This window comes from Vulpes lagopus, chromosome 6, assembly GCF_018345385.1.
Source record: "Vulpes lagopus strain Blue_001 chromosome 6, ASM1834538v1, whole genome shotgun sequence".
NCBI classification, from domain to species: domain Eukaryota; kingdom Metazoa; phylum Chordata; class Mammalia; order Carnivora; family Canidae; genus Vulpes; species Vulpes lagopus.
In genome coordinates, this window is record NC_054829.1 from 85,398,748 (window position 1) to 85,411,916 (window position 13,169).

The 13,169-nt window shown below is 33.2% G+C and overlaps 1 protein-coding gene across 8 annotated transcripts in view; it reads right to left on the reverse strand.

Moving 5' to 3' along the window:
- MAPK10 (mitogen-activated protein kinase 10) overlaps window positions 1-13,169 on the reverse strand; it is a 296,363-nt gene that overhangs the window by 128,991 nt on the left and 154,203 nt on the right. The window lies entirely within an intron of this gene.

The following is a 13,169-nucleotide window of genomic DNA, read 5'->3' on the forward strand; positions in this document are numbered from 1 at the left end:
GTCAAAAAGTGACAAATAAAAAAGCTATTCAAATGAAGTATCTAATGCCTTGACACATTTTCTAAAATAAAATTACTTAGTGATCTTTTATCTCCATTTTAAAGTATATAATTTCTCACATACGTTGAAAATTATCATTTTAAATAAAGTTTATGAATTCACACATACATGTACACACACACACACACACACGTTTCTTTTCAACTATCCTCTCTATACCTAACTTTGAATTAAACTTTACATAAAACCTAAAAGTTAGAAAACACATCCTTGAAAGTACCTGAAATAATTGGGAAAAGGCTATTTTTTAAATATTTATTTATTTATTTATTTATTTATTTATTTATTTGGGAGGGGGAGCACCAGTAGGGTGGGAAGGGGCAAAGGAAGGGGAGTAAGAGAATCCCAAGAAGGCTCCATGCCTAGAGTGGAGCCTAATGGGCTTGATCTCACAACCTTGAGATCATGACCTGAGCCAAAATCAAGAACTGGAGGCTTAATCGACTGAGCCACCCAGGTACCCCTTGGGAAAAGGCTTTTAATCATTAAATAGTAAGATAGAAAGCAGCACTGGACATTTTCTTGGTTTGATGTCATAACCAAAAATTTGATGGCAAATATGTTGTGTTGAAAAGCTTCCCTTAGATCTCATCTGTGCCCCAAACTTACAAATCCAAATTACATTTCAAAAAGCTTAGAACATATTTAATACAATATATTTTATTCTGTATTTCCATGTGGTCATTTTTATTATGATTATAAAGTTCAAATGTAAACTTCTCTCTTTAAATGTTCCTATGGGGGAATCCTTGGGTGGCTCAGTGGTTTAGCACCTGCCTTTGGCCCAGGGCATGATTCTGGAGTCCTGGGATCGGGTCCCACATCAGGCTCCCTGCATGGAGCCTGCTTCTCCCTCTGCCTATGTCTCTGACTCTCTCTCTCTCTCTCTCTGTCTCTCATGAATAAATAAATAAAATCTTTAAAAATAAATAAAAGAAATAAAATAAAATGTACCTATGAAAGTATGCCATTAAAGTATCCTATAAAAAATTATCAATGCTAAAAAGATTTTTCTCCAGTTATGTGTTTTAGCATATTCTTAGTTCAGTCACCAAACTGATGAGCTGAACCCAAAAAAGGAAGAACCAAAATTTCACATTGGGACAGCATGACTGGCCAATAGCATAAGGGAGAGTTTTTAGTATATGTGCTGCAGAAGCAAGCACTAGGGAGAGTTTTAAAATGGATCAGAACTCCCAGAGGAGCTTGAAAAAAACAGATTCCTGAGCCCTACTGAAAAGTTTCTGATTCAACATGACTATTGTAAGGCCAAGAGTTCATATTCTTTGAGTGTACAACTTCTTGGCGATATGACCACTATATTAGAAAATAGTAGATGTAAGAGACATGAGACATCGCCACTTAAAGAGAGCTAGTTGGAGAGGCAAAAGCTAGAAACAATGCAGGTCAAACCAAGTAAATAAAAGATGTGGAATCAGAAATGTCACAGTGGCTCTCTATGGTATCAGCACCTCATTAGCAGGCCCAGATGTCATATTCCCAGGGAAATGTTTCCCTCTCTCATAGGTATAATATAGGTCCAACTAATGTTCTTTCAATTAGTTTATGAAAATAAACATTCCATCATCAATTTATATTGAATTTATACTAAAACCCAAAGGTATTCATAAATGCTCACCAAAATGGAAGTCTCTTTCCAGAGAAGAAATTATGTTAATTATAAATACATAACATTATATTAAAAAATTATAAACCACCACAGTGGCAACTTATGAAAATCAATATGGTTCAAAATAATAATAGATTTAGAGTAGTTTATTAATGATTCACATTATTTTTGAAATAACTAATTCCTCCACTGAATATTAATCTCATGTTTAATGAATCAATATTTCTATGTGGATATGAGAATTTTTTTACAAAAACTCAAAGCAAACCTATTTCCTCCCTGTCCCCCATCTGCCAAAAAATTTTAAAGCTAAATTAAAAGAAGCCGTTATTGCTGTTGGCAGTTGGGTAGGCAGTTTGTTAGAGAAGATATCTGAGTATAATCTGTTCCATGACAAGACTTCATGTTACGCAGATTGGTAAGAAAGGACCAATTAGCTGCTAGCCTATAGCGATGGAATTTTGTGAAGAAAAACATTCTACATTACTGATCTTATTGTGTAGGTGTCCAAAGTCTTGATTGCATTATTCTCAAATTTAATAACCTATATGTCACAAGTACTCCTTCCCCATTTTCATTTGTGCATGACTGTCCTATGTTACTGCTAGTCAGTATCTGAGCAGGAGACATTAAGGTTTAGAAATTTTTAGAGGTTAAGTTTCCTTAGTTTCCTTTGAATGATATAGCTGAAAATAGTACCAAGCCAGTAGTTAACAGCTGTGAAACCTTAAGCAAGTCGTTTTATTCTTTCATTCATTTATTATATATGTTCTGCGTGGTTCCAAAAAGGATTTATGCAGAACACCATCAAAGATATGGGAATAAAAAAAACATTAAATCCAGTTTAGGAACAGATCTCAAATAAAGCAGGCTGGAAGATGACAGTTTTACCAGAAGGCTTACACTACAAATATCTACTACCTTGAGCACAAAACAATGTCATTCTTCCACCAAACCAAAAGGAAAAAATAATGACAACAACAACAAAACACAATGAATGGCAAGTTTTGATTCATTAATCTCATGGAATATATCATACCAGTTCACAGGAAAGATATAATTTCTCAAGTACTTAACTTCAGGAAGAATATATTTAATAGTTTTTTATATAATAACTTTGAGAATCAAATATCAGGCAGTCAATACAATATTGTTAATCAAAGACATAAAAATATATTTCATATGATTTATGTGACATCAGCTTTCAATAATTCAACAGGAGAAAGAAAGGTAAAGCAGTATTAATGGCTTATCTACTAAAGGTGAACTTCATATTCTGTTAAATACTATATTTAACACTAACTACAGGTGAAAAGAGTGGCATACAGAGTTGTTCATTGGCTCACAGTCTTAGAACCATTAATTAGTGGTGTCAATAAATATAAATTAATATAAATTAAAGTTTATTCAATTCCAAAATGTGTGCTCTTATTTTTTTTTTTTTACTAATCCATTCACTAGGTGAGCTAAAAGAATTTAGAACAATTACATGATTTTCTTATGATAAGGTGGGCTATAGGAATAGGGCTTAGAAAATCAAGAGAAATTGATTAATAGCATGCCCTTCCCTTATATTTATCAGTTGTCTCAGACTGGAGTTTGAACTTAACTGAACATTACATAATTTAGGGTTGAAGTAGACAGTGCTGGTGAGGGAAAGCTGGACTTTCAGAACTGCTTTAAAAGTTTTAAGGTCTGATGCATTCAGTTGTTAAATATATATTGATCACCTACTATATGCCAGGCCTATTGAAGATGCTATGGATACAACATTGATCTATCTCAATACGATAGCCAAGATAAGTTAGCTACAAAATGCATCTCTAGAAAATTAACTGGCCAATCTGTTGGATATTATTTTAGTATTGCTATTTGGATACTGAAAAGTAACTGCCAAAAGGTGGTGATTGTGCTTTTGGCACAAATAATATTGAGCTATTCATTCTCATAGTTATGACTAGAATTTTGAGTTGTTTCATGATGCTATTCCAAGACGGCTATTTAAAGTCAGCAGAAACCATACCTCCTATTCCATTTGTAATGGCAAAAAAAGGCATGTGCTCAATCCATTTTAATCTGAATTAAATTATTTACGTATGAGTTTTAAAGGAGGAGATTTGAGACAATACTTAATGATAGTTAGGATTAGATCTTTTTCTGTCAAGAGCATATTTTCTCCACTCTGTTTCTTAAAGTGTTACTTTCTAAGGAGGATTACAGCCTGATATGTATATGACTTTTATATTGGTTGCCCAGAGTTGGATACTCTGTGGACTCAATGGCTTATAACAAATCAATAATGAAATAATAACTTTAAGACTTAAATTGTTTAACCATTATTTTCAATTATGTGAAAAAAACACATGGCAGTAATCAAAAATAGAGCAGGCATGGCTTCTGCCTCCTGCTATTTATATATGAAGGAAGAAAGCTAGTACTGCTTCAAAGCCTACTATGCATCAAGCTAGTATTAGGACCAGACACTGTGCTGGGTTATAATAAATCATTTCACATAAGACCTCATATTGTCATTTTTCCAATTGAGAAATCCTAGACTGAGAATTTCAACAAAGAATAAAAATCCGGTTTTTATCTTAGAGTCCTGACTGTAAGTCTTGGTCAAGCTTTTTTACAATCTTACACTCAAGTGTATTTATTTGTAGAATGACACCAATAATCTGCTTCTTTTCATTAGTGAGAAGATTAAATGAGATAATCTATATAAAGCTCTTAGTATAGTATAAGCTTATAAAAAAAACCCTTAATGGTTTATTATTATTATTATTACTACTATAATTATTATTGAGAAGTTAGAAAGCCCTTTAAAGACACATAGCTAATTAGCAGTTTTAGAACACTTTTAACAAAAAATGGGCTTGAACTGTAGTGCTACTCCAAGACACTATGATATTGCTATACAGTTAATATGTAACCAATAGGTTTAAGAATGGTCAGGTAATAGAATATTTTTCTGTGTTATCATTTGTGGCAAAAACATTGTTCCATGAATATTCTTGTGCTCCAATACATTCCATGCCTTCCTCTGTAGTTCTGTTGGAGCCACGTGATGGATTCTGGCCTGTAAACTACAGTAGAAATGGCAAGGGTTAGCTAAATGCAGGGACATTCGGAGAATGTGCCACCACAATCCATCTCTTTCCACACTCTGATGTCTTAGTTGGCACATCACAAGATGGCAAGAGCCTAAATTCATAAGTCACAAGGTGGCTGAAGCCAAAATTCCTGAGTCACCAGATAGGGAAGAGCCCTTTGCTGACCTGTTCTAGACATTGTATAAAAAGAAATAAACTTTTGCTCTGATAAGTCCCTGAGACTTGAGGTCTATTACTGCAGTATATTCTTCATTGAACAAATACTTATTTTCGTCTTACAATGTGTCAGAAAATGTTCTAAGTATCAAGAATATAAGGTTCCTGTCCTCAAAAAGCTTAATATTAAATTCTTCCTTACGAATCAAACTTGGAATTCTGATTTCATTGCCACAATGATCTAACCTACTAAACTAACGACACAGAATTTTACAATTCTTATTTACATATTTCCAGCTTGTCTATGATAAAGAAAAAAAGTATAAAATAGGCAATAATAAGTGGTATTATAGAATCAAGACAGGAGGGACGCCTGGGTGGCTCAGCAGTTGAGTGTCTGCCTTTGGCTCAGGGCGTGATCCTGGTCCCGGGATCGAGTCCCGAGTCGGGCTTCCTGCGTGGAGCCTTGCTTCTCCCTCTGCCTGTGTATCACCATCTTTCTCTCTGTGTCTCTCATGAATAAATAAATAAAATATTTAAAAAATAATAATTAAGACAGGAAAAATTTTCCAGGTTAATAAATAATAGTTCATTTTTCAAGAAACTCTTTCTCAGGGTAGGAGTAAGAGGCTATACTCCCTTAGAAGGACAGTAAAAAATCATTTAGGAATCCAAACATTTACAAGTTATCTAAATTTCACTGAGTTATCTATAAAACAATATCTGTATTTTTTAGAAGAGGAAATTAGAGTTTATAAAATGATATATTTAAAAATGGACACTAGAACCATTTTCATATATGTAACAAAGAGCAATATTCTTAAATCCAAATGATATATATATGATTCTCCCAATGCACAATTATAAAAAGATCTAATCAGTACCTAAATCTAGTAGTTCCATATTCTCCAAAGTTGGGTTTTCATCTATTTAGATATGTACTTTTGTAACTACCTTAAGCTTTTCTGGAATGAGTTAGAGATGTATAGGGTATATAATCAAATAAATATTCATCTTTAGAGAAGATGAATGAAAGAAGAGTTAAATGACACATTCCAGATTGGAACTGGTTTTATAATTCATGATCTAAGTTAGCATTATTCTTCTTAACCTACTGAAAAATCCAGGCTTTGTTTATCATGTACCCCAACCTCAGATAATACCTGTACAGAAAAGCAAAATTATCACTTAATGTATTATCCAAACTCTCATATAGAATTAAAATAGTGTATTTAAGGAATGATTGATTACTTAAGAACACTATATAGATCAAAATAGAATACCGCGTTGATGCTTTTCTTGCAGAGCATGATTTATTGTACACTGAAAACCACAGATAATTCTGGGATACTTTATAGCACAAATATTTTTAAAGATGTAGGCAATAAGTTCATTTAACCTGATTAATACTTCAGTCATAATTGAACTTACAGTACTAAGTTACATTTATATTCAGGTTAAGATCATTCAATAAGAAGTCAAGTTCAATATTTTTGTGCCTCAAGCAAACTAAACACATACCCACAATCAATCAATACAGGAAAGTTCATCATTACAGAACCAAATCTTAAGATATTTACCTTTTTTTAAATCTTTGTAGCATAATTGAATCTATTCATTAACTCAGATAATTAATAAATCATTAGAAAAAAAAAACCCTGTCCAAGGTATAAGACAGAAATTTAACACTAAATTTATTCTTTTGAAATTTGCTGCAGCCATTGTCACATGTGGGCATATGGAAAAAAAAAGCTATTGTTAAGCATCATGAAACGTTCATTCATAAAAATAGATATGTTAGTTATCCTCAGAGTATAGATATCTTAGTGATTTACTTCATGATTCAAGATGTACCATGTTTTTACAATAATTACAGCAATTACATTGTTTGCTATGTCTTTAACAATTTGCCTATGGACAGTCCATGTGCTAAGGCATATATATTGGGATTTTTTTTAATGTATGCAAAATTAAATGCAATGTATAAAAGCAGATAAAGAAGAGTTCCTCAAATAATACACAGGAAAAAAATCTTAAAAGGAGAAACTAAGGTAAAAAAATTTCTTTCCCTATTACATGAAAAACTAAAATAATAAAGGAAAAATTTATCAGTTTTTATACCTCAAAATCATAGCCATTCATTTATGACATACCAAGAACTTTAAATATACCAATGCTCAAACTACTGATTCTCTTAAAGAAGTCAGTGTCTAAATTGATGTTTTGAAGTGGCAGACAATCTCCCCCAAAGTCTAAAATATACAAACAATGCCATTTATTTCACAGGACACCAAAAATGGTTTTTAGTTTGGTTTAATGGTTCTTTTGCATTGTCCCATCAAAATATCTTTTCCTTTGTTGCTCTATGCCTCTATGTTAGTATTAAAGTCTTTCAATCTAAGATGGCCATCTAAGTGTAAAAATTTTAACCAGATGATTTCACTTTCTTTGAAACAGAAACACCATAACCCTATTAAATGGTATAGAGTTCAGCAAATCAAGTTACTTCAAATTCAATACGCCTGAAAACCAAAGAACTGTTGTTTATTGTTTGTTTGTTTAAACCATATAACCCTGGCATCGGGTTTAATGATATTTTTTAAATGTACTAAGTACTATGATCTGAACATATCACTTAAAACTAAACCATTCCATGGGCATTCCAGAATACCTATCTTTAGGTTTAATTATTTCCATATTTATAAAAAGCTCTAAAAAGTGAATGCAGCCCATAAAATATTTGTTGACATCCTGAAATTTCTAAAGATCAAAGGCAGGAAAACATCTGAATACTAAAAAATAATAAATTAGAAGTGGTCAGCAATTTTGCTAAGAGTAAATTTTCATCATCTGTAGCTAAGAAAATTATTACATATACACATAATGCTTTTATTATACAGACATTAGAGAAATAAAATAAAATGTAATTAATTAGTCAAGTTGTCCAGCAGTATTTTATGTCTGTTTACAAAAAACACATTTTAACTAGAAAAAAAATTAACATTCTCAGTCTCAGCCAACATGTCTAATAAGGTTTATACCAAAAAACAGTAAGAGCTCAAAAAGACAGTGAAGAACAATTTGATGATAACAACCTCACAATGAAACTATTTTTGTCATATCCTCAGTAATATTTTTGATTTTATATATCACAAACATCTTTTGGAATTTATATAAAAGTTCTTTTTTTTCTACCAGTGACCAATAGAATCTTAAGCTTCTTTGCATTTAATCATAGTCTGTTGGTTATTGTTATATTTAACTGCTACTCACTTCAGTAAAAACACTGAGAACCAGTGTAAGATTTCAAAAAGTTCCTAAGAGGACTGGAGAAAGACCTTCCAGTATAATAGTTGAGATTTCCAACTCCAGAAAAAAATATAATTGGATTATATCTTTGATAATTAATACTGTTGTGAAGATTAAATGAGGTAAAATCTTAATAAAGTCTTCTTCAATAACTATCAGGGTTTTGGTTTTTTTCTGACTCATTCTTTAGCACATAGCTATTGCCTAGCTTTTTAACTCAGAGGAATAGGTTTTCAAGTTATAAGCCCAGCCACTGTCTAGCATGCTTTAGACTAGACAGTGTGTTCTTTGAGGACAGTAACCATATCATTCATCCTGTGTCCCTAGTTTTTACAAGTTGCAGGTTTATATTATAGGTACTCAGTTAAGATGTGTTGTATACATTATGATAGAATCAATCAATAATTAATTAGTCAGTACATAAATATCTCCTTGCATAAAAAATGTAAGGACACAGAAAGAGTTTTGTTGTCATAGCCAGAAAGAACCTCAATAGATTCAATCTCTTTATTTCTAGTTCTACTTAAATTTATAATTCTTGATTCATTAATTTGAACTCTCTGCGAAAATACAAAATTAAGAAAACATTTTAAATGACTCATAACCAGCACAAGCATCAGTAACATTTAGAGAGGACAGTAAGTTAATAACGTTTAGATAATTGTTTGGTTGACACTGATTTGTAATAGCAAAATAACCAAAATGCAATTAAATCTATTAATGTACACTTATAAAATGTTAGATGCTGAGCAATTGACTTGATTTTGAAAAGCAAGTAAACGAATTTCTACTTGGGAAATGGTGTTTCTCTATTAAGTTTTATTTACACTCTTATATTCAAGTTTTATTTACACTCTTATATTCAAGGCATTTATTGAACATCTACAGAATTAAGGTAGATTTCTGGACTTGGAAATCAAAGATGAGGTTGCCCTGGTCCTGGCCCCGAGGGAGTCACCATTAAGAGGGGAAAACACAAGCCTGTACAACTAATGGTCATGCACTTCAGGATGTAATAATGCTAAGATACCCATGGACATGCATGCGGTTTCCAAAACACATTTCTGTGTGTATATATTCCTTGGTTAAAATCCTGACTCAACTGTTCAGTACAACAGAGTTCCAAAAATAGCACTTTTTACAGATCTTTTAATAATTTGAAAAAATGAAATTAAACAGCTCTGTGATTCTCTGTTGAATTGAGAAAAGAAAGCTAAGAAGGCCTACCTCTTTCTCAGGAGGATCCAGAGTGTTTGCACTTTCAATTCCCTATCAGTCTATATTTTTAAAGGATTCATAATAGTCCAAACTAAAGATTATTCTTTTATTGTCTAACATTACAAAGACAAATTTCTCCCCAGAATATAATGAGAGACCTCTTGCCTGCAAAAAGTGCTTGTTGGAATTTAAAAAGAAAAGAAAAGAAAATTTAATAGTAGCTAAAAAATTCAATGATTCCCATGTTCTTCATATGATTCAACTAAAAAATAAGATTAACACTATTACAGATAATGTATATATTCCCTATTGATAACTATCTGGGCAATTTTGTTCTCTATATTTTCTGTAACTTCTTATTGATAACAAATGAAAAAAATTGGAAATATAACATAATATTAAAAAAAAAACACAGATTAAGGCTCAAGAGACCTGGATTCTGAAAATACTTCATCACTTGACAAGTTACTTAAGATCTTTGTTCATTGTCTGTCTGGCAGGAAGTTGGGAGTGACCTAACCCTGCTGGTGGGTAAACACCACAGCATACCAAGAATGTGTGAGATGTCTCATGAAATAAGAAGCTTCCAAAAAACATAGTTTGAAAGTAAATCCCAGTAGATAACTCTGCCTCTAAAAAATGAATACACTCTTTTCTCTAAATCGCTAGAGCAGTAAAGCAGGCAGAGCTACAGAAAAGAAAAGTAAATAAATAAACATTATCAAATGAAAATTCTACATGGAAAGTAAATAAAATGCTCTGAGTCATGACCAGCAACATTCTGCTTGCTATATTTTTAGATTTTTTTGAAGTTATCAAATATGCATGTATCTAGATACCAAAAGCTCATAGTAAGCAGAAAAAGATTCAGTCATTAATAAAGTTCATGCTTCACTTCTCTTTATTCCTTTGCTTTCAAAGAACTCTTACTAGAAATAGACATCCTGCATCTGCACCAAAATATTGGGAACCGATATAAAAAATAACTTCAACCCACACAAAGACTCTGGATTTAAAAATATAGCATAAGTTTTAAGACCTTTTTTACTGATAATTTTTGAAGTTCAGATTTAATCTTGAGATATGTAAATCTTGAATTAGTTCTTGTGGTTTGTTTTATAAAGTTAATGCCTATAGTAAATAGGCTCATGGAAGCTAATGAAATAGCATGCAGTCATATAGCTTGCAAGTGGTAGGGCCCAGATATTCTACCCCAAAATTCAAGCCTGCTCATTTCAACCAAAGAGCAGTCATAGTTGCAAACCAAACATGTTGCCATTCATTGATTCATACACAAATATTCAGGGAGAGCCCATGCCATACTATGTGCAGAAGAGACAAAATTCCAATAGTGTGTTGGGTAAATATTCAACAACTGCAGGGAGGGAGGAGACTAACTGTATTAATTGCTTATTTACATAATGTACATATTCCTATAATAACAGACTTCGATCTACCAGCCTCTTTTCACTGAACTTTGAGTTGGGGAGAGAGGTGCAAAATCAACTCTTGTGAGCCTGTGTGAGCTGGCTCCAGCACACCACTGCAAAAAATTCCTGCCCATGTGAGAAATGCATTTTAGTAGAGAGAAACACATACTGGTTATATATATGGTATATCAAAACATGTTATGGAGGGAAAAAATAAAGGCTGGGAAGTTGGGTAGGCAGAGAAAGAAAGGGGCAATTTTAAATAGAATAGTGAGGAAAGATTCCCTTAAAAAATGACATTTGAGCAAAGCCCTGACAATGGTGGAGGAGTGGGCTAAGGAGGAAGAGCATTTCAGTGAAGGGGTCTCTAGGTGGCTATATGATAATAAGAATTTTGGTTTTTACCATTAAGTGAAATGGGAAGACATTGAAAGGTTTTTCTGTTTTGTTTTGGTTTTAACCGAGGGATGATATGATTTCACTTATACATTTCAAAATATTGCCCTTGTTGATGTTTTAAGAATAAACCATTTTGGGAGTGAGCAAATGTGGAAGCTCTGGTAATAATCCAGGCAAGAGGTGATAGTAGGCTGGATCAAAGTAGTAGTGGAGAGAATGTTGAGAAGTGGTGAGATTTCAGATATATTTTGAATGTAGAGCTGTAGAGCCAACGGTATTTGCTAACAAACTGAATGTGAAGTGTTGTCCAAAAGATGATTCCAAAGATTTTATCCTAAGCAAGAGGAAAGGTGAATTCAGCACTTACTGAATTAGAGCAATTTTGGAAGAAAGATCAGGAATTTGGTTTGGTGTATGCAGAGTTTGATTTGCCTATTAGACATCCAAGCAAAGATGTAGAATAGGTAGTTAGGCAAGAGTCTAGTTTTGGGGAGAGATTTGGATTGGAGATAAAACTATGGAAGTAGTCAAGATATTGTTAATACTTAAAACAGGAACTCAATTGGAGCATCAGGTGAATGTAAATTTTTTTTAAAATTTTTATTTATTTATGATAGTCACACACACACAGAGAGAGAGAGAGAGAGGCAGAGACATAGGCAGAGGGAGAAGCAGGCTCCATGCACCGGGAGCCCGACGTGGGATTCGATTCCGGGTCTCCAGGATCGCACCCTGGGCCAAAGGCAGGCCCTAAACTGCTGCGCCACCCAGGGATCCCATGAATGTAAATTTATTTAGCTATTTAATAAATACATATCCCAGCACTGTTCTCATTGCTCTGCAAATATTAACTCATTTAATTCTCATAACCCTAAAAGGTAGATACTATTATTTTACTCTTTTTAAAGTTTAGACACTAAAGCACAAAGAAGTTAAGTAACTTGCCCGAGGTCAAAAGTAAATGGCTAATAGATAGATTTAGAGTTTCCAACCAAGGCTGTCCAGTTCCAGGATTCTTATTATAGAAGAGAAGTTATGTAAAGGCCTGAGGTAGCCAGCATTACAACATTTAGAGGTCAGGGAGGTGAGGTAGATCAGATCAGTAAATCCTATTCTTTTTTTTTTAAGATTTTATTTATTTTCTCATGACAGAGAGAGAGAGGTAGAGACACAGGCAGACAGAGAGGGAGAGAAGCAGGCTCCATGCAGGGAGCCTGACATGGGACTCGATCCTGGGTCTCCAGGATCACACCCCGTGCCGAAAGTGGCACCAAACCGCTGGGCCACGGGGCTGCCCCTAATAAATCCTATTCATAGCATGTAACACATTTTACTCTCCCATAGAAATTCTACTTAATGCTTAGAGAGAATAGGTTTGCCAATGTTTCTTTATGTTTTTTTTTTTTTACCTTTTCTGTAATAAGCACATGTTACTTTCAGAATCAGAAAAGACTACATTAAAATAATAGAAGGTGCAGAGTTATTTTTTAAACTTTGTTTTAAAGGATGCATATTACTCCTGTTTACAGTACAGCTCAATGAGAAGATAACAATGAAAATCATTACAGAAAAACTGAATTGCTTCATCCTTAGGGCATGAGTAAAGTTACTATATAACTTATTATCCAAAAAACAATCCTGAGAGTAAAAGGGAGCACTATTAATTACAACATAACAACAGGCTGAAGTTAGAATTACCCTAAGCATAACTGTAGAGTAGGCAGAGGCACCCCAGGTAACCTCTTTTTCTTAAGAATAGAATGTATGTGAATACAGGAGAGCAGACTCTTATCTGGTCCATGCACACTACTTTCTTACTATGGTTCATTGTAGGTTAAATATACCTTTATTTGC